Genomic DNA, 23,352 nt, shown 5'->3' with positions numbered 1-23,352 from the left:
ATCTAACTTAAATGTGGCACACTTCTCCATCGCCTTTATCACTGCAAACATTTAACCAGCCCCATAAAACACCCTGAGTGCATAAAGTGCTTACAGGGAATGAATGTGGTGTCAGACACCTTCACAACCTGCTCACTGGAAGGTGGAGTGGGAAGGGACAGTGCAAAGGCTCTCAGGCTGGAGCTGGTTACTGAGGCTAACACCAATCTTTTTGGGATGCTCTAGTGTGTGTCAGCATCAAGGACAGGTGGCCAAAATCCACAAGCAGGGGACATAGCACAATGGCAGAGAGGGGCAGTGAATGAAGAAGCTCTCGGGAACTGCAGTGGCTGATGTTATTTTGCTTCTTCCACTACAGCTTCCCGTGACCCATTCCTGCCAGCTTCGAAGTTAAGTTCACTCATCATACACACCCACCGAGTCCTGTTCCACTGAAACAACACCCCATCACTTCCTGAGCACTCACACACAAGACCAACACCGTGTATGTAGCTTCTGGCTTATATTTTCTCCTTACCCATGTTTTTCTTTTCCTCTCTGTTTTTTCATCTTCTTGTGCTAAGGGATCATAACCAGAATGAAATCCTGACATGCTTTCAAACCCATGATAGCTAGTGGTTTTACACTCCCTAGATAAATCATCCCACGTCTCTCTGGAAAACATGAATGTGTTTCCCTGTGGTTCATGACATCTGAAGTACCCTGTCATTATTATTAAGTGAAGCAGAGCCTTCAAAGGCTCTGGTGTTGTCCCTAGGTGCTTCAGTGCATAGTGTTAGGGGCAAGGCCTAGGTCAGGACAATGTTACACTCACTGCCAGACATCCAGGTCTCTAATTTCCAGCACAGCAGAACCTACTTGAGGAAGTTCATCATCTTACCCAGGAGTGTAAGAAACGGGCTCTTTATGGAGTATGAAATCCATTTTTCTCTAGTTCTTTATTCGGATTGTGCTTTATGACATGAGAAGATGCAGTAAGTGAATAAAGCACTACATTGTTGCTGACTGATGGACAAATGATCCCAGCAGCCTGTATCTGTATCTCTTCTTTCCCACTGTGGTATATTCGCTGGGCTGTCAGTCTTAAAGCCAAAATGACTTGGGAACCTGAACTTTTCTGAGATTCTTCCCCCTGCTCATTCCAGAGGAAGAACTGGAAGTCACCATAGGACTAGGGGCAAGTAGAGGGGGAGATACCAGCTTTGGAACCTGTAAATCTTAGATAAGAGGAAATGAGATGAATGAGGAGCCTGGACTCAGCTGAGCTGCAAATGCAGCACTGCAGGCAAGGCAGAGTGGCTGCAAGAGAGCCTGTGTTAGCTTCACAGCAATACCAGACGGCAGGAGTGGGAAAGTGCTTACTAAATTCCTTCTCTTGACATCCAGGAAGGACAGAGAAATGGGAAATGAGGCAAGCAGGGACAAAGGTCACTTGCCAGGACCAGAGAGAACAAAGAATAAGATTACAGTAAAGCTGTTCCCTTAGTCCCCTGCCCCCAAGAAGAACATTAAGGTTTGCTTCATTCAGGAGGAAAATAATCACATAAGAGACAGAAAACCCATGAGCTGCTCAGTTTCTGGAGCTATGATAAGCAATTCTGGGAACAGCTGCATTTTTCCCCCTCTCTCAAAATAGAAGTTAAAACAAAGACACTTTTTTCCCCTATTTTTCTTTTTTAAACCAGGGGGATAATCTGCAAGAGAGAGGAAGATCATCTGTTCAGAGCACCACTGTTTAAGAGAAAGTCTAAGGAGGTCAATGAAGTCCCTTCTGATTTGGAGAGAACCTTCTTCTCATGGTCACTTTCACAGCTGGCATCACCTCATCTGGTTTGAAGAGCAATTCACACAGGTTGGGAATGTCACCTACCATGTCAATGACTTTTCCTGGAGATGCTGTTTGGTATGTTGTCACCTAGCCCAGCTGCTCTGTTCTGCCCAACACGGGATCCCAACAGCACAGAAATTCCCTCTGTGCTGGCGAATCAGCTGAGACTCCTGCTCTGCCCAAGCATCCTGGCTAATTGTGCAGATGGATTTGGATTCATATGCACTCTATGTACCTCTCAGCCATCAGCTGAAATGGGCTGCTTACACCTTCTAGCCTCTCATTTGTCTGGTCTGCCTGCCTGTGCTCCTGCTTCCCAGCCACCTCTCTCCTGCAACCAGCGTCTCTGGCTGCCCAGACAGTGCAGCAGCATAGACAGACAGGGTCACACCCTTTGCCTCCAGCCCCAGCTTCTCTCAGTTGCTTTCACCCTTCAGCTTTCCTGTACTGAACCGTGAATTCCACTGATGGGAAGAAATAAGCTTGCCAGACCCTCTTGCTAGGCAGGTAATAAAAGCTTTTTCCCTCTCTCCCCAACATACAAAAATGGCCAATTTTCCAACAGCATCATACATGGGTTCAAACAGTCAATACTTCCCCAAAAGAAACACAAGAAAGGAGGATGAAACACAAGGGGAAAGAAATCAGCACTACAAATGGCTTTTTTAAAAAGCAAAGATCCCAGCCTAGTCTCTCAAAGACCATTAATAACAGGCTAAAGTGAGTAGCAGCAGGGAAAATTGTATTAAAAAATGTCTCTTTCTAGAAATAATAGACAATATTAGAACAAAGTTCAGTGAAGAAAGTTTGGGGCTAGGTGAAATGGGAGTGGGAGAACAAGAGTATCCAAGTGAAGAAATGCAGGTAGTTTGTCAGACCTTAAGTATTTTTTGCCTGCTCAGCCTTCACTGTGCAGACACACTGACTGGGATGCAAAGATTCAAATAAGCATTTGTGTGAAGCTCAGGGAGCAGGGCCTGATCCGTCCCTGGTGTGACTGTGCCAGAGTACACAGGAATCAATGGGATGCCCTGACTTCAGTGCAGCTGTGTGAAGTGGAACTTAGGAGCTCAGGGCACATGTGAATGTTATTACAACTAGATCTGTTTTCCCATGGGAGAGAGCATATGGAAGTAAGATTTTTCGTTTCCCCCCTTTCACCAAGGATATCCCTGAAATAGATGGAGGGTTTTTTTTAATGAAAAGGGCTGGGCTTGCCATAAATCTTTATGATGTTCTTCCAATGATCCCTACACCCTGGGTGGCTCAGCTTGGGGAGCACCTTCTAAGTAGCAGCAATAACATAAACTATTGGTGAAACAGCATTTGGAGCACCATTGAGGTAAAACTAGGGCACCACACAAAGTAATTGTTCCAGTTTCAAATGATCTTGTTTCAGACATGTGGCTCAGCTATTGAGTAGCAGCCAGGAATGACCTTCCATAGTTGCTGAAGATGATGGAGGCAGATGGGAATTGCTGTGGCAGTAGCACAAATCCATCTGCACCCTGGCCGAAAGACAGACGGCTGGTTTTGTACATGTGTCTCTCCTACAGCTGAGAACAACCGGCTGCCAGACCAGTTCCAGGTTCAAGTCCCACGATGGGAAATCAGCTGGCATCTGTAGATTTGATGGAATCATTAATGCCTTCCCATATTTGCATTACCTATAATCAGGCTGAGTTGCAATCAACAGATTGGCAATGTATTTATCTAACAAACTGGAAATCCACTGGAAAGACCAGGGCAGGACAAGTGTGGAGGAGTGAGGACAAGAAGGTTGTGAACAAACTGAGGGGTCCAGAAAAGAGCAGGAGGATGATCAGGTATTTAGAATGCGTGAGCTACAAAGAAAGGAAAAACCAGTGGGATCGTGACAGCTTGAAAAAGACTGAAGTAGGACACAATAAAAGTGATGAAATCATGGACAAGTTTCCTATAAAATAAAGAAAGCAACAGATGATTGTGTTTGATTCAAAACAGACAAGACAAAAAGCTATGGTCTCAAATAGCAATGGGGAAGTTTCAGTTAAACCTTGGAAGAACATAAAGTATAATGAAGCACAAGCATAAATTGTCCTGTATGTTGTATTGAGGGTGTGAAGTCATTCCAAACAAACTAGAGAAACAGTTATCAGGAATGACTTGGGAAGAGCTGACTCTGTCATTAGGCAGGGATATGGACTGGGTAACTTGTGAGGTTTTTTGCAGGCCTATTTTCCATTTATCCACTGTAAGATGAGCACTGTGCAGCCAGGACATATTGGAAACAGCAGAGTCCAGCCAGTAGCTGCCAGTAGCCAGCATTTCTCTGATGGTGAGGGCAAAACAGGGAGGAGGAAAGGAAGGGAACAGCATACAGGAATTCTGACCATTAAAACTGTTAGGACACATCAATGTACTCGATCAGTTTAACTCCCATGTGAAGGACTTCCTTGCATTCCTGCAAAGCCACTGTGAACCTAAACCAGCATTTTCCTCTCCCATGGCTCCCCAGCCCTAGCCCAGCCAGGTGGGTACCATGATGGAGTGCTATGGGATTGCCTGCAGCAGCAGCTGCACTGAGTCACAAGACATCACCCTAGCTGGCCAGATACTCTGCAATTCGTGGAAGCCCTCCTTCCAGATGGCATTTTACAGGCAGGGAAGAGGAAGAATGACACCATTTGTAGTAACTGGGGCTGTGCATGACACCTCCAGCTAAAAGGGGAACAGAATCTTACCAGGGAAAAGGGCCAGGATGCACTTCCCTGTTTTGCCCAAGAATTTACTGTCCGTTTGTCAGGTGCCACAGGTCAAAGTCTTCTCTTGGGTCCCAGCTAAGTAGACATGCACATTTCCATCCATGCTATGACATGAACTTAATGACCTCTTTTTAAGAGACAGCTCAAGGCTTCTTGCTCTTCAACATGGCATTAAACAGTGAAGCTTCTGTCTCTGAGGTGAAAAACTGCATTTTCTGATCACCTACAAATAAAAGTCACTGCAATTCAAGTCCTTTCTTGTAAAAGCAAACGGGTTTTAACTGCAAAGTGATGGCCGAGTTCCCAGGTAAGAGTGTAGTTACTTTCTGACTCTCTTAAATTTACCTCAGCAGTTTAAGATGGGGCCCAGCACACATCACTGAAGACAAATATCTTCTGTGTCAAGCTGAGGAAATGGGCAAAGCAAGCCCTACACAAACAGCTTCTTTAGTGCTCTGCCATAGAGTCTGCCAGATGCCAGGTCCTAGATTGGAAATTATGAGTCAGATCCCCAAATGGAGCAAAATGACTGTGCTCCAAGTCAGCACTGATTTATACCAACCAAAATCTGGCCTGCTGATCTCAAACTGGATCAAATTGTTGGAGTTTCTGGCCTCTCTAACACACACCCTGATCTGTATATAAGAATAAGAAATGGCATGGTCACAAATATGTCAGTTCATGGATACCCACAGATTGAAGGGATATCTGGCTGACAGAAACTTTAGGAGATGTAGAACTTATGGCATTGGGAAGAAATCCATTATTTGAGTAAAATATTAGATAATGTAGGTGGAAAAGTACTTGCAATGAGCCTGTTGAACAGAGGCCTCCAAAGGGTGGGTGAAACAGCATTTTCACCATTAGCCAGTTTCTGTTAATCAGTTTTGATATAATTCTGCCTTAGTGTGTCTAATGCTTGCCACAGCAGCTTGAGCCATGCATAACATAAACAGGTGCCATGAAAGCTTCTCTGAAGTCTCTACTAATATTGGACCCTCCTGCCTTGCAGCCCTCTGGCTCCCTACACCAGCTCTGGCTCTCAGTTACTCCATCACAATCTTACCACCCATGGCTTTAAGGTGTTAGATTCTCTACTTGCAGCTACAACACCTACACCAAGGACCCGTTTTTGGAGCCGCAGAGAGGCTGCATCCAACTCCAGTGGCCTAAACTTTCCCAAGGGATTTTCCACTTTACATAGTTATCAACTTTTCAACTGACCTGACTGTCATTTGGTATTTATAAGTGAGCCACTGATGAAAAAGAAGGAGTTAAGAATCATTTACACCATTAGGTTTCCATAAGATCTCCTTCTGCTGCTAGAGAGCACTAGAAGCATCTGTTAATAAAGGGCAGGGGGAATAAACCCCCACTCTCTCATGTGAAGATATCTTTTTCTATCCAGCTGCACCCAGAATGAAAGAGCTATCAAAGAAAGCTCCCCCATTAGCCATCAATTCAGAGCAACTTCAATCAGTCAGTTCTGCTGGAGCCTGTGGGAATATCTCCCCAGCAGCCTCCTACATGCTGCACTTGAGTGCTCAGAAAGAGCCACATTAAACCTGCCTGCCATCAATCCAGGGGCCTCCTCCTCTGTAACTTAATGAGGTGAGCCAGTTGGCATCAGTGACAGGGAGCTGAGGAGTTAAAATGAAAGTGCGAGTACAAGCTACCCTGCCCAGGAAGGTGTGTACACACAGGGGAAGCCTTTGGCCCTTCTCTAAGGGGCTCTCTGCAGGACTGAAGGTTGTTTCTGAGCTGCAGCAGACCAAGGGAGGCTCATGAGATGGCCATGTAAGCCATCCCAGTTGACATGGCCTGGCATCCCTACCCATGTCTGGGCAGTCAGGGTGGGGAGAGGCGATGTTCTCTCACCCACATGGTGTGACCTCCTCTCAAGCCTGGCCGTTTCACCACAGACAGCCGGCATGCCTGGTGAGCAGACCTGGCATGGGGAGGCCAGTTATCTGCTGCTCTAATGCAGGGGCAAGTGGCCATCTCTTCACGTGCTACTTCTCCAGCTGGCACAAACCCTTCCTGTTTGTCACAGCTGGATTGTGGCTGAGCCATAGAAAACCAAACAGGGAAACTGTGTCTTTTCCTGACATTTTTAAAGACTAGAAAAATGCATTACTTGAGACTCAAGCCTTCTCTCAGGCCCTGTCTCCAGCCAGATTGAGAGGGACAAAACTAAAGCAACTTTCAAATACACCCATTACCGAACTATCATTTTGCTTTAGGTCCAGTTTATGGATTTAACCTGGCCATCATCCATCCTGGTGACTCCTAAGGCACCTTGATCAGGTGCTCCTGCCAATAGCTGGCTCCTCAAGAGTAACTTTGCTGCTGAGATAGTTTTTTCTTCTTTTCCTGGCCATTTGCTAAGACAATTGTACTTCTTAGTGAAGAGGAGTTGCTATTGCTCAAGGGAGCTCTCCCAAGACAAAAATGCCTCCCCTTTTGAATCCTACTTGAAAATTGCTCTTCCCATGTACCAGAGACTACACTATCAAGTGTGAGGAGTATTCTGATGTGAACATGGAAATTACAGATTAAATATTGACCAATTAGTTACTGAGACCTGCTTTGTGGAGCAGATCTGTTGCTTCAAAAGCCCAGAAAAAACCCATAAATTATTAGCAAGACACAAACCAAAATTTAATGCAGTATATCTTCATTGCTTGGATGTAAAATTTTCACTTTCAAGATAAGTTCTTCAAGGTAAGAAGATGTGTATGGCCAGCTCTACAAGCATAGCAGCATATTTTCTTAGTGCTTTTTCTGAGTGCTCAAGAGGAGCCAGCAGTTCAGCATGACCAGCAGGAGAGTGTCTGCTTTGAGGGCTGGTAGTCAGATGCCTCAAACTGATGGTGAAATACACTGTATAGTGGGTATGCTCCTCCTGTCACAAACACTTCACCATCTCTGTGCTTGGTTGGAAGCAGAAGTCCTTTTTCAATCTCCCTCTTTCCTCCAGGCAGGAAAACATCACAGAGGTGACCAAGAGGTGAAAAATGCAGAAATGCAGCAGGACTGCTTAATGCATTTGCTGGAGGATGCAGCTGAATATGGGTCCTTACCCCACCCAGAAAGGAAGGACACTCCATAATGTGCCAGCAGGCTCTTCCAAGAAGGTACTATTTGTAGCTGTACTCCCAAGCAGACCAGTATGGCTAGCACAGAAACAGTTTGGCGTCCCAGAGGTGACTTACTATGTATACAGCAATATGAGAGTGCTTAGGGTACTTGTGCAGAACCTGCTTTGTTCTTCAGATGGCTCCTGCCTTAGCAAAGTCTCTAACACTCTTGTTTCAGACTTTCCCTTGACTTCACATTCCACATCCCTTCTCACACTGCCTATTCAGGAACTGCAAGGGGTCTATCAACCATATTCATACTGCTGTGCCTGCCCTGCTCCCACTGTATCCCTGCAGGGGACAGACTGAAAGGTGACAAAAAATTAAACCAGGAGCAATTTGCAGGGAGGCTCAGTGCACAAGTGCAAACATGTTTGTTTGTAAATGGTACATTGTACAAAAGACATTTCCTCTCATACCTGGTGGCAGTTTCACCTTGGTGTTTGCTCAATGGATTTTATCACTAAAAATGCATCAGATGAATGGGAAGAAATGGTTAAAAAGTAATTTCATCACTGCCAAATTCCACAAAGCAAAAATAAAACATAACAGCTTTCCTATTCTCTAAGCATCTTTCACTGTCTGTGGCATCTTTAGGGTCTTATACTGATGAAAATGATTATACCACTGCTACTACCAACAATGCTTGGCTGGTACAATTCCCTTGGCATGCATGTGGATTCTTGTCAGGGGAATATCTCCATGCTCACACATTCATTTACATGCAACAGTCTGTTTTGATCGCAGTTCAAGTGCCCATTTGTGCACAGGCCATTCAGCGTGCATAGCTTTCTGTTCAGGATGTACAATACATCCCTTTCAAATGTGCAATAACAGACAGCTTACGCTACTGTCAGGCGGGATAGAAATAGTCATTGATTTCTGTACCACTTCTATCGCTTAGCTTGCATTGAAATGAATCTATTTGGGCTGTTAAGCCTGGCCTACAACTTATTTGGGTATCCATTTAGTAAGAGTCTGATTAGGACGGGGAGGCTGTGGTCAGTGCTCACTGCAGGCCTAACATCTGAAGACATCATCCCTTCCCAACGTTTCCTGTTACCTCTTGGTTAGAGATTATTGCTCCTGCTGATCATGCCAGCACCTCTTGCTCCATCTCAGGCAAAAAGCCAACAGCTACCTCAGCAATCTCAGCTGACATTACACTAAAGCAGATGAGAGAAGTAGGATGCTATCCCTTCCTCTGCCTATACAGAGCTGCAACATTCAGCAAGGAGAAGGTTAAGAAAGAACACAGGTGAAAGAGGGGGCAATACCCTTGCATCTGATGTTCATAAAGTTAATGCCTGGAACATATACGTGTATATACTGGGATAGCTTTCCTGGTCCTGTTTGGCTGTGCTGCTTTAGTACAATGGGCATTAGGCAAGGATGCACTGCTTGAACTACAGCTATGCAGTTACACTTGATGTGTTCATCAGGCCTCAGCTAATGAGGGCATTAATGACAGCTGTAAACTCGGTCCACACTGCTTTCTCTCTCCATAGCAACTTTAATTCCAGGATCGCAAAGCACAAGTGAAATGCCACAAATAAACCTTCCCAACATGCACCGAAGCACGTGAGGTATTAGAGCTGGTTTAATTTTCACAGCAAAGATCTTACATGAATAATGAATCCTTTTATTATGCTCATGAATTATCTGTGAGCAGGCTGTGAGCTTTATGAACATGTCTGCTGCTCCAAAGTTTTTAATGAACAGCCAACGTTAACAAATGTCACTGTACTAGATTAGAATGAAACTCTTTACCCCTGCAGTTTGAGGTCCGTGACTGGTGCCCTGGGTCACAGGACAGCATTTAGCCTCCCTGGTGGAAAAATGGGAACATCATTAGTGAGGATGACTATGAATGGACCATATTTGTGTCATACTTGTGCACTGGCTTCCAATCTCATTTGGACAGGTGAACAAAGAGCAATCACACACCAGCCTTAAGGTGAGAAAAGCCTTATATGCTATAAGTGCTGAGAAGAAGGAATGAAAAAGGTCATGAAGAGAAGCAGTTAGATATTTGAGACACTCTCAGCTGTCTTTGGACACCTGCCCAACCCTAATCTTTAATAAGCATTTTTATCTGTGTTTTACAGATGGAGAAAGTGGCACACAGGGCACAGGAGTAACCTCCCTGGGTCACCTGTTCAGACCAACAATTTAACTTCCCATCTCCTCTGTATCATGTCTCTCCCTAAAAGGTGAAGGGCCTCAGCTTGCAGAATGGAGGCAGAAATCTCAGTTGAGTGATCCCTCTGAGGGGATTTCTTCTTTGAGATGGTGAAGAAATAGCTTAAGGTTGTCTGTTTCCTTCTAGTCAGGCACTTCCTTTCCCTGTTGAATCTGAAAACAAGAAGCATCTAAGCAAGTAAAAGGGAGTGATCATTTTAAAAGAAACTAGCCCCCAAGCTTCTAAATCTCCTAGCAGATTTGTACTTGAAATCAGCATGCGTGTCCCAGTCAGTCATTATCTCCACATCTACTCATTCTGTCGAAGGCAGGGATTAAATACACTGGCCTACTGAAACCAAGGAAGAGGAAAAACAACCCTATGATTCCCAATTAAAATGCAATACTGAGTTCAGGAACAACAAGACAGCTCTCCTGAAAACTGGATTTTACCTTGGACAAACAATAGCTGCATGCCTGCAGATGTGCTCACTGAAAAGGAGGAAGAGGGCCAGCAGAACAGAGCTAATTGGAACCATTTGGTAGAATGGACTGGAGTAATTTTCTTTAAATCTAGGTTCTTATCTTTATCTACTTCCTTATGTAATGCCTTCTTTTTGGTGCATCTCTTAAACCAATCCACCTCCTCCTGCTCCAAAGAACATTTCCTTTGAATTAGCACATCAACAGTCCCCTGTCCCAGCTAAAAACAGTTTTGCCTCAGGGCACTGAAGAATCTTCACTGGCAGCAGCAGGCTCTGCCGTAGGCATTACCTTGCTATTTCATCCTCATCACACAGCTCCATTTAGTTTTCCCAGGGCAGGAGGGAGGCGACAGAAACCAGAGCTGTTCCTTACCAGGGAAGCCCGCCTCTCCAGATCTTTGTGGGCAGGCTTCCTCGGCAAAGTCAGCCTTACAGGGAGACAGAAAATGAGAGACTATGCCACATACCTTTGTTCTTTGGTCCCTAGAGTCCAGTTTTTAGTCTTTGCTCACACTAAGAACATAAATCATGCCAAAGGCTCATTCGTGTAAACAATCCACACTGCACTTTTCTCCAAACACCACTTTCCTAGGGTCTCCATACAGAACTGCAAGGCCCTGCTGAACCTTGGCACTCCTCCACCATACCAGACTGCTGGTGGGAGCCCATGGGGATGTAAAACCCACAGGGTAAAATTTCCACCATAAGAGAACCTGCTGCTGGCATGCACCAGTGCAGCTTCAGACTGTACCTTGTCTGCAGTTTCTTAATTTTTAACTCAGAGTGGATCAAGGCACATTGAGTTTGTTTAGAAAGTAACCGATCCACAAAATCAAATGGAAGTGAAAACAGTAATTCAAAAACTCCCCAACCCCAAGGACAGAAGCAAGTCCCAAAAATCTGATAATGTGAAGTACAACTTATAGTCACATGCTACATTTCTGGGACTGGCCAGGTGCTTTTGCCTGTAAATAATCTGACAGTGTGTTCTAATATCAATCAGACTTAGGGAAACTAAAATATAGCTCTGCCTAATATTTAACATAGGAGTACCTCCTTAGTTTAAAGGACATGTCCTTTGTAGTATTTCATCCAAATGCATACCCATAGCAAGATGAGTCTTGCTAACTTGTTATCTGATGGATAACATTGAAATTGCTATTTCCCAAATAAAGCTCTGATTGAACTTCCAGGTCTCCAAGCTTTCATCCTCACTCAGCGATCACATTCTCAAATGGAACAACAGCATGAGTAATTTCCCTTGAACACTGAGACTAAGCAGATGGAAAATGGGTCTCTTCTGCTCTTTAGTAAATTAATCACAGGACCTTTTATTTTCCAGTCTCACTGTTTACTCTACGATGTTTACTCAAACCCCTTGTATTCAGCAGCTAGTCATGTCTATTAGGAATCCAGTTTGACTCAGCACATAGCTATGCCAATGTCAGGGCATTGTTATTCCAGCATCAGGACTCCTGGTAAGCAAGTCCAGCAACTAATTCAAAAATTAAAGGATACCTGCTCCTCTGCTTCCTACACCCTGCTGTCTCTAAGCAATTACTTATGTGCCAGCATCATTGTAAAGCTGTGCTTTAGTAACATGTGGCGATTGAAGCAATTGAAATTATACAGCAACTTAAACATAGAAACACTGATTAACACCTACACTTATAGTGAAGGAACTCAGGTCTGCTTTGTTCAAGTGATGAGATCATTTGCAGAGCCTTCTAGTCAATGTAAATCTGACTGACAGGTCACTTAGGCTCTCAATTCATCCCAGCAGACCAATGATGGGTATAAACTGTTCCTCCACAAGCAAAAAGGCAATAACTAACACTTTACTGCTGTCTTTGTAAGGCTGGATGATATGGAGATAAGGCCTTCTCCCTAAGCTCCTGCCAGCTGAAGGGAGACTGTCACATGAGTCAGGCTGGACTTTGGAGAAAATCTGTGAGAAATATTTTATGTGGTTCTAGTTACCCCTCCTAAACAAACTGTAATAGCAAGCTCACCCTTTGAAACAACTCAGGGGTAAACTCTTTCTTGAGCACAGGAGTAAATATTTTCAGAATCTTATTGACCCATCTCATATGCTTAAGTAGTTCTTTTCTTATTGTGTGGGAACACACACAATATCAAACTTTGTTTATAAAGAGGTGCTTTAATAAAGTTTTGCATAAATGGAATGGAGGCAAAAAAAGATTAAAAGCTATATTCTGTCCACCTACCGGGACAGCTGATGAGAACTTGAGGGTATGCTGGGCAAATCCATGCTCAGAAAAGCAGTGAGCAAACCAGAAATCCTCTCCTCCAGGGCTATCATGCCTGGCTCTCTCCACAGTCAATGGAAAATGCTGCTTGTGTAGCAGGACTCTGGAAAGCCATATATATACGGCTTTAAATAAGTGATTTAACAATGCTCAGCCAGAGGAATGGAGCAAGTGAGCTCATTTTTTAGAAGATCTGCATTTCCTTACAGATAAAAGTTTCCTGATGACCTTAAACACCATTCAACCTTTCCAAGTTAGTATAATGCTTTTTGAAGTGCTTTATTTTAATACTAACAGTGTTCTGCTTTGAAAGACCTTATAGGTACTGGGGAAGAGTGACTTAGAAGCTGTAGTTGTGCCCAGTGTATTTGCCCCTTTCCCTCGATAGTAAGTGGTCAGTTAACACCCTGTCACAGTAATCACAGTTGGGGTTATCCGGTGATGGATATGCTGTGGTCAGGGCTCTTGGAGCAACTGGTTAAAGATTCAGAAGGATCTCTCAGAAGTGTAAACTTGTAATGGCTGCAGTACAGCGCAGTGATGTAAAATCAATGCAGATGCAAGCTTTAATATAAAGGTAATGGGGAAGCAAAGACATAAATAAAGAAAATCACGAGTGAAGAAAGGGCTGGTAATAGAGGAAAGTGAAAAGCGAACACGAGTTGCTGTCATTTTTGATAAATAATTCTTAGGTAGCTCTTGCACAGGGCTTTTCAGACATGCAGCCCAAAGTGCTCTGAAGATGACCTAGTATCTTTTCATGGTTGAGGAAACTGAGGCACAGGGAAGGGGTGCTGTTTATACGGGGTCATGTATTCCATACCAGATGCAAAAGCAGATGTCAGGATCCTCACCTTCCTATTTCAAGCCCCACCATGCTATGCTAAAATGATTTGTTATGCCATTTCTGCAGTCCTTCTCCCAATATACTTTGTTGGTTAACAATAATCTCACCTTGCTGCTGAGGTATGGGTTTCCCTGGTCAGGAGGGCTGTGTCTGTATTGATGTACTCTTTGCCCATGCTCCACCTTCTCTTTATTTTCAATATTTGCACAGGCACAATAAGGTTTGCTACCTAGTTCAATACCAGGCACCTTTGCATAGAGCACTTGTCACAGCTGAATGCACACTGGAAGGGCTTAGATACGTATTCCAGAGAAGGAACATGTAGAAGTAAAGCATAATGTCTATTTCTGTCCTTTAACAGCTTTAAAGCCATTTTGTTCCCAGAATTACTGCAGCCTCTCAGGCCACACACAGTGCTTCATTGCCCTTGTTGTCCTCTACAGCCAGACAAAATTCTCCAGCAGAAGGGTACTCCTGAAAAACTTGATTTTCCACAGCTGATGTACTATCACTTGCATGATCTTTTTTCCACAAGGAAAGCTATTTTGTTAGAAAACTTGGTACAAGCTCAGAAGTATTTTTAAAAATACCCATTAAAAAATCTGAAACATATAATTCTTGTATTTCTCTCTTGCCCTTTGCCAGTCTTCCAGTTCTATTTGATGCTGAATCCATACACATCTATTTTTTCACCTTTGCTTTTTCCTCCAACTCAAATGTTTTGGTTTTAGCTTTCTAACCTTCTTAACTTCTGAAGTTAGTGCATAATGAACAGTTTTTAGGTCATTCAGAAATAGAGATGTTCCAAAAAATTAGAGAGTGGAAAGTGTAAATATATACAAATACAGAACACGAATACATTACTATTTTACTACGTTAAATGATGAGGGAAATAAAAATATGAATAGGAAAAAATATTATTCAAAGTTCCTTTTCAAAGTATTATAAAATAAAAGAATCTACTCCATTTTTAATTTTGCAAACCAGAAATGGCTTTCAAGAAAAGAAATTAATCCTCTTAAAAGAAAACAAAACCAAACCATAACCCACCCCCCCAACAAAATACTTCTCCAGTATGTCTTAGCCTAAAATAAATATAAGTACCACTTGTCATCAAGCATTGCTGCTGTTTTCAGCTTGCTGACAACCTGCTACAAGTCCCTTTTGCGTCCCTTTTGGGATTTTGTTTCTCTCTCAAAGATAGGTAAGTGTTACTCTCCAACTTCTTTTGGTACTTAATCCATTATTTCTGGATGGAATACTTTACGCCTTTCTCTCAATACCTGTCCAAGGCATTTCCTTCTCTCAAAAAAAAAAAAAAAAAAAAAAAAAAAAAAAAAAAGCCATCATCCTCTTTTCTCCAATTAACCACTTTCATTCATTACCTAATCATTCAACAAAAAAATGTTGATTGCTTTCCTGGAGAGGCAGTGACAGAAGTCCAGCTGGTTAGGAAACAGTAATCTATTGAACATAAAGTTCCATACCAAATACTAAAACCCATATTTGCCCAGACCGTCTAAGGTTCAGAGACCGAGCCTGAATAAAAACCAGTTTTCCAGGGATAGTACTGAGAATTCTCACAGTTTATCGTCTACCCACAGCTTTAGAAAGTTATTGTTGGTACCTGAAGCGAAGGCGACTGTTTGCAAGAAATGTTCTGCTTCAAAGACCTGAAGGGTCTTTCTAATGCTGTCCCATCTTTCCAACAGCTTCTGGTGCCATGGTTAGCTTTTGATTGATTACTCACTTATCAAATTCTCACATGGTAACTCTGCTAACACTGAGAATCCATTCAAATCATCAATTTCTTCCACGGTTCTTCGGACAGACCCCTACAGTATGCTCCTGAGCAGTCTGAATGCTTGTGGGAAAGGACTTGTAGGTCTGTTCAAAATGCTCTTGCTGGAATGTCTGTGGTCACACAACACGGGAAAAGTCCTCGTGTGGGAATAGTGGCAGGCTTGTTCTATCCAAGTTGTTAAGCATTCTCCATCATGACTCAGTTATAGAAAACTATTTGCAGGACAGAGATTGTAAATCTCCATTTTACAAATATTACTGTAAATCAGGGAATATGTCTCAGCTATTTCTGCCCTTTTTATGTGAATGGTATAGTAAGATTATCTGTGGTCCACAGATATCATATTTCTTACCACTCAGACATCTCCCTCAAAGTCAGAAGAAGATCTGGGAGGCAGGGAATATACACATTCAACACCAGCTCTCTGTGTTGTTGGTATGGTAACATGCATCTCTCCTTGAACATCCTTTTCTACTTCTGACTTTCTGACTTTCAAGATAATTTGTCTAACTTGTGACAAGCCTATCCTAAATCCCAAATTTTAATAAGCTTGGAATCTTCAAAATAGATTACTTCTCAAATTTGCTAATGCCCCTAAAAATTCCAAATTAGCTAACAGCTTTGTATTAAGCCTATCCACCAAATTGAATTATCACACAGTGATAAAAACTACAGTATAAAACCTGGGATTTGAACCTGCTTAAGGCAACACGGCTTATGTATTAAATGTTGCCCACGTAAAACTGGGCCTATCCAGATACATTTGCTTCATTGTCTTCACTGTTTGTCCCATTAGGCTTAAACTGCCTGCATAAATGCCAGCCCTGCTCCCTCCCATGAGGTCCACAGCATTTCCAGAATCCAGGGAATTACATTAAGCACTTGTGTGACTCCATGCTGGCTATGGGGAGATCATTCGCATGCTTCAAGTGGAGCTGCCCCTTTGGAGCATCTCAAGTTCTAAAGAATAGTCATAAGCTTCACCTCACTTCCTTGCAGTTGTTCATACTGCTACCAAGGCAGTGGGATGTAACTACAAAAAATACACAGAATAGGTGGGATTTCTAAAAGACCACAGCTTCCAGCTTCTCCTTGCACCATACCAGCTGTGCTAAGTAGTAGGAGCATGCCCTGTCCAAGGGGTTTGGTCAGCTCTAGATGGATGCAAGGGAACAGTCCCTGCTTCCAGCGGCATTAACAGGGTAAGAAACTTGTTGGACAGACTCTCCAAATTTACATAGAGTTGGATTTAGAATCAGAAATAATTAGCTCCTTGTCTTATGGATTAACAGCCAGACAGCACATTATTGTAAACCACTCTGAGATCCCTAGATGATAAATAAATAGGTAGGCACAAAATAGTAGCAGTGAACTGTGACAATAGCAATTTCTGCCCAGTGACATAGCAGAAATCCAGTCAAGTGATTTGCTCTGCCTTCTACTGGTGTTCAACCCAAGCATTCAGAAGGAAAGCTGCAAAGATTTTCAGAAGTCAGTACACTTCACACTTTCAAAGAAGTGTTCCCTTTTTCAGGTTACTGTGAGACAGGGAGATTCATGAGACCTTTGTGTACATGAGAGGATGCACCTTGGTCTCCACTGTCCCACAAAAATACCAGACAACCCTGGCTCATAGAGGGCAGCTCTGACAGATAAAGCTAAGAATGACAACCTAGAGCCATCTTTGACTTTCCAGAATCAAATATTTTCCAGTTGTTCCATTTCTTTAAGCAAGCTGGAACAGGTATCAGCTGTGTCTGGTTGCACACAAATGAACATTTCTTCCAACGATCTAACATATCAAATTTCTCTCCAACTTATGCAAAACCTTCCTGCCTGTCCCCTTCTCGATGGAGCTCCTTTTTTCTTTTTTTCTGTTTGATCCATTTTCCTGTGCACTGTCTGATCCCTGGCTCTTCAGGGCACAGCACACACCCAGCTGCACTTTCTTTTCCAATTTCTATTTTATCATTCTCAGCAGATCCTGCTGCTCTGAAGTTAGGATACATGAAGATAAGAAGTCAGATTCTCATGAAATGCACACATATAAATGCAGTGAAACAGCCCAAAACACAACCAGAAGCTCCCTTCAAAATGTTCTGTTTCCAACCCCATTTAGTGTTCACTTAAAAGACCCTCTGTAACTTGGAAACATTACACAAAATCTTTTCTTGGCTACATGGGACCCTCCTCAAGGCTAGGATTTCCTGTCCTCACCTATTGGCACGACTTTGTCCTCTCTCTCCAGAGTTACACCTGAAGTGATAAAAATGAACAGCTTCCATGCTGGAGGGTTTGCAGCGGGACAGAAAGGTGTGAGTTCCCAGGAACCACCTGCTCATTTTCCCCTCATTGTCCACACTCTAAAACTTAAAGTGTTTCCCTGAACAGGCAAACTGCAAGAGGGTTCTTGGCTCCCCTTCAAGACCATGGAGGGGAAGCTGTCTGCACTTAAGCAGTCTCTGAATGCAAATGCTTTCCTCGGGTGAAGTGACTCCTCCTCAATCCTTCAATCTGACAATGATGTCCTAAGTGCAGAAGAAGTTGTTATATGTCTCTCACCTAAGGCTCTCAAATCATGAGTATTTCAGCGGGGAAAAGGTGAGCCAGCTCGAGCCAGTTTGGAAGACAAATGACAGCCCATCCCCAGAACCTGCTCTGAGCAGCCTGTGAGTGTGAAGGAGTGCTATGATTATATTTTACCTCATTAGCTTTCATTCCCCTGCTCCTCCGTACACCCCACAGGCTGTGTGAAGTTCTCCATGGAAAGAAAACCTGGTTTGGAAGGGCAGAAGGTCATGCCTTTGGGATGCCAGGATTAGTGGAGTCTCTTGAGAGGGGACACAGTGCTTGGGCACTGTGCTGGAACATGCACAGGCCACAGAGAAGGGCCACAGTGGTGCCACTTACACCCTTGTGAAAGATGGGCTGTTCTTCCAATGTATATTATGGGCTTGTTACAGAAATTGCCATGCCAGATCCTCCTGGACTGTGCTATGTGTGAAACCAAACTAGATGATCCTTTCTGGCCTTAGAATTTAGCTACAGCAAAATCTTATCACATTTTCTTTTTTCCCTCAATGGAAGGAGTATTTCTTCAAAAAGCTCAGCCACATCTTTTTTTCAGTTCAAGAGATCCATTTTTTTTTCCTGAGAAAATTCAGAGGTCATTTCTCTGCTCTGAGGTCTACTTCTTTTTGTTACTTGCTCTTTGAGCTGTGAGAAAAGAAAGTGTCTGTCTTAAAAGCTGCTCTCACTGACTGTAGCAAAAGCTATTCTGGGTGCCTTGTGATAATGGCTCCCAGCTTTTTTTTGGCATCTGTGTCCATTTACAAACCAGAAACCTTCTGTCTGTGTCTGTTGTTGCCTCCCCCTTTTTGAACCTGGTGGTTTTACTCGAGCAGCCTGAACAATGGTACTGGTGAGATCACACAGATGATCTTTGAGACAGAAATTGGCATCATAGGCTATTCCTCACACTGGAGTTCAGCAGAAGCAGTGCAAATGCCTGGGAACCCATTTTAATAGGTTGATGTTAATGATTTATATAGCATTACCGCAGATGTAGTCTCTCTGGAGCAAACAGTTGAGTGTGTTTTGCTAAAACTTTAATCAGCACAACTTCAGCCAGTTGTAATAACAGTCTCCATTCTCATCCTCCTATATGTGAGAGAGTCAGGTCATGCAGTCAAAGGTCAAGTAAAGGCTGACTGCTGAGAAAAAATACATTATTCTGTGAGGCAAAGGTGATGTGACTCGAACCTTTGGCAGGCTGGTAAGGATGTAAATGACCAGCAAGAAGCCTTCCCTAGGCATTCTGTGAGAGGAGCCAGGATTGACAGACAGACTGGCAGCCTTGCCTTTACCCATGGGAGTCCAGACACAGTGACTGCCAACCAGGAGAATATCTTGAGATCTCAGTGAGGGAGACCATCATCCCAAAGAGCTAAGAAAAATAGTGGGAATGGACCCCCCAATTCTTCTATGCCCCAAATGGTGAAGAGGCTGAAACTTTGCTCTCATTTCATGTGTGCAAACACAAACCACATCAAATATGAACAATGTTGTCTATACACTTAGTAGTTTCACTGGAAGCCAGCTGGTCAGCTGAGGAGAGGTGGGAACCATGTTACACAATATCTTTTTATTTGAGGTACTTATTTATTCATTTTACACTGAGGACACTGTAATCTTTAAAAAAAAATTCATCTTCCCAGAAGCTGCAAAATACATTTTCCAGTCCTGTTGACCCTTTGGCTTTGTGGAATCACAGTCTGATGTACCAGCTGATAATCATATTACATACCTGAACGCTGCCTTTCATCCATTCCCTGGTGCAGGTTGGTTACGAGTCACACAAAATGAATATCGATAGGGTGGCATTTACACGCCAGGCATCCTCACTGGCTACACAGCAAGAGCATGAAGGTCACCCACTGAATTGGTTTGTGCTTCAGTCAATATTGTCCCATGTGCTCCAGCAGTCCTGTTTTCAGAGAGCATTATCTAATTGAAAACCAAATTTCTGCATCTGAATGCCAGCCAGGAGGCTCACTCAGGTTCCTCTTTTTCTCAGTGCCACAACCACTTGTATTTGATACTAACGAGTCTCATCTTTTCCAGAAAAGAAAAAAAAAATAATGAGAGCTTATTTGAGCACTGCATGAGAGAGGTGGAAGCTGAAATGGCAAAGATGGGAGGGGTAAGAGTGGTTTCTAAGGAGTTGGGAAAAAAGCTGTGAAAAAGGGTAGCAACAAAAAATAGTTCCATGAATATTGATGCAGATATTTAAAAAAACATTTTTTTTTCCTGTTTGTGCTGTTTTTCTTGTTGCTTTTCAGACTTGTTCTTTTGCCTCAATTTGACAAATGGAAGATCTGATGTATGCAAATTTTGTATTTTTACATGCATTTGCACCTGTGACCCCAAACTAAACTACTGCTTTCAGTTTTGGGCCCCGCCCTTTAAAAAGAACATTGAAGTGCTGGAACATGTCCAGTGAAGGGCAAGAACACTTATGAAAGGCTTAGGAGACATCTTATGAGAGGTAGCTGAGGGAGCTGGGTTTGTTTAGTCTTGAGAAGAAGAGGCTCAGGGGGCGCCCTATCACTCTCTGCAGCTCCCTGAAAGGAGGCACCACCAGCCAGGTGGGGGCTGGTCTCTTCTACCATGCCTGCAGTAAGAGGATCAGAGGAAGCAGCCTTAAACTGACACAGGGAGGTTCAGATGAGACATTAGGAACCAAAGAAACCAAACCACTGTTATGGTGGTCAGACATTGGAAAAGGTTGCCTAGGAAGGTGGTGGAGTCATCATCCCTGGAGGTGCCTGGGTCTGGCACTGGGTGATGTGGTTTACTGGTGTGGGGGTTACAATGGTAGTGCTGGGTGAACGGCTGGGCTTAGTGATCTTAAAAGGTCCCTTCCAACCTTGATGATTCTATGGCTGTTTTTGTGCTCACTATAAACGCATATCTGTTCCATCCCATCCAAAAAAACCGTAAGTGCCTTAGAAATACATTAAATCTAAAAATTCTCATGACTGATGGAGACATTTCTTTTGGGGAAGAGAAAAGGGTGCACATAAGGATCCTTGACTTACGCAGTGTTACACAGGAGGGCAGGGCCAGCCGTGAGCACAGAACCAAGATGCAAGTGCCAGTGTTTCAGTGAAGGACCACAGAGGATTGCTTGCAAAATGGCCTTCAGTTACTGAGCACGTGAGCAGCTAAGAGTGGTGAACCCTGCCAAAGATCTGCCCACACACTTCTGCCTCAGCAGCCACAGCTCACCCCTGTGCTTTGGCTAACCTCTCTGCGGCACAGCAAAGGCAGTGCTGTTCCAACAACTGCCACTCAGCTTCCTCCCAGCCACAGCTGAGGGACAGAAATTATGGAGAGGAAATTTAACCGTCTTCTCTGATTTCCTCTGTGTGGGGGTAAAAAATTGTGAGCCAGGAAACACAGATGAAAACATAATTGGTTATTGATAAGTGCCAAGGGCAGCAGCAACTGTTTGCACATCAGAGCAACATCTCTGACAGTGCATGATGTCAGCACTGGTCTGCTTTGCCAACAGAAGGAAACATTCTTCCGCCACAGCATCAGGCACTAGGGACCATTACCCAGCAAACACTGAGCAGGGAAGTGGGTGGTCTGCCCAAACAAGAGATGCCTGCTGCTCTCCTTGCTGGGGTCATTGCATTGCTATGGTAATACCCACAAAAAATCTGCCTGTTGTCTGCCATGGGTGGAGGGCCTGCAGTGCAGGGACAAAAGCTTTTCCATCAAATCAAACTCTGCTTACTCAAAAATGAAATACACTCTCCTGGAATTTACACTGGGAACCCAAGCAGCTGATGGGGACTGATGAAGCCTTGCAAAATCAGGTGCCATCACGTTTCCAAACCCTGTTCTTAGTGTCTCTGGTGAACTGTATTGGCAAAGACTGGGGCTCTTCAACTTGCTCTTTAAATCTTTCTTCCACTTCTTTCTCCTTTTGTCCCTCTTTCTAAGCCCAAATACCTTGTTTTCTCTCCTTTCTCTACCCTGGTTCAGTGCCCTTCCTCTGCCAATGCACAGGTCTCTTCCCTCTCTTCCTCTCTATGTTCCCCCACCTCCTGTTCAGTGCCTATTTTCTTTTGCTAGGTCCATACAGACATCCCCTCCACTCTTCTGTTTCACTCCATACATCCATGTCTTCCTTCCTCCATCCATGTTCTTTCTCCGTCTTTCATCCCTCTTTCTTTGCCACCTGCCAATTCCAAGCCTGTCTGTGCTTTCCAGTTTTTTTTTTTTCCCTGATGCCATTCCAATTATTGGCTGATTCTCTGCTTGCTTTCCTCTCTCTCTCTTTTTTTTCCCCTCTTCTCTCCCTTAGGGACTCAAGCTTGTCTCTCCCCATTTGTTTCAGGGATGCCATCTCTGTGGATTTTTAGACATTTGCAGGTTTGTTTGTTTTTATCATCATACCCCTCTCTTGCTGTTTAGCTGCTTGTCACTTCACTTTCCTCTTTCTGCCTACCCCCAGCCAGAGCATCATTATGTCCTTTCTCTGTCTCAGCCCATCATTTCCCACAGAGGCCATTATTATTAACCATGCCGGGAGATGTATGAGCAGCGGTCAGCGGGGTCAGCAGGGCTCTGTTTCAAATTGATGGGAATCAGAAATGGAAGTGGCACAGCAGGCATGGGGACTCGCCATGTGGAAAGGAAGCAATGGCACCTCACAGGCTGAGCTGCAGAGGGAGAGCTGGCAGCGGAGCCGGAGGGGTCTCCAGCACCCACACCCTGACAGATGCACCTTAATTAACACCCCCCACCACCCTCGAGAAGCTGGATGAAGCCAGCGAGTGTGAAGGATTCTCAGTGATCCAGACGCTGCCTGTTGCACTGTAGATCAAGCCTCATTTTATAGAAACACGTCTCCGTCAGCCTCCTGACATCTTCAGGCCAGACAGAAATTCCTTTCAATTAAAGAGCTTGCAGGAGGATCCCATTACTGCAGCAGGTATCTCAAGTGCAGGAAGGGGGTGAGAGGACAGCTGCCAGCACTGAGCAGGAGAAAGGATGTAAGAGGCTATGAATATTGGTTTCTGACGTTGATATGAGGAGAAAAGACAAGTGCCAGAGCAGTGCTTATTTAATGACCTAAGGAAGCAGAAGCAGGGGGAGTCTCATTCTTGGCCCCCTTGAGGATGCTGCATGTGAATTGCCATGTACGGGGTTCCTCCTTGAGACAGCCATCCTCTAGCAAAGCCTTCTTTCCCCCAGGGGCATCTGCTCCAAGCTCTTTGACAATTATCGCTCCCTCACTCTCATAGCCCCAAAATTTCCAGCTCCTGGCAAGAGAAGAGGTTCCAGCTACATTCCTGTCCTGAGCACCACATTTATAGGACAAATGCTTCAGAGACTGCCAGACCCATTTAGGGAACAGCATCTTGAGGCAGCAAATATTCTTATCTTCCTGTGCAACACCTCAGTACAAGCTGCACTCTCTTTCAGATACTTAAGGGGGCTGCATGGTTTTAATAATCCTGCTTCTTCACACTCCTGC

General features: G+C 43.9%; 1 protein-coding gene across 2 annotated transcripts in view; it reads right to left on the bottom strand.

The window, feature by feature from the left end:
- LOC121339259 (limbic system associated membrane protein) overlaps nt 1-23,352 on the bottom strand; it is a 982,855-nt gene that overhangs the window by 65,032 nt on the left and 894,471 nt on the right. The gene's annotated exons all lie outside the window — the stretch shown is intronic.

This window comes from Onychostruthus taczanowskii, unplaced genomic scaffold, assembly GCF_017590055.1.
Source record: "Onychostruthus taczanowskii isolate IOZ18803 unplaced genomic scaffold, ASM1759005v1 scaffold34, whole genome shotgun sequence".
NCBI lineage: Eukaryota > Metazoa > Chordata > Aves > Passeriformes > Passeridae > Onychostruthus > Onychostruthus taczanowskii.
The sequence above is the reverse complement of the archived record's forward strand: the minus strand, read 5'-3'. Positions and strand labels throughout refer to the sequence as shown.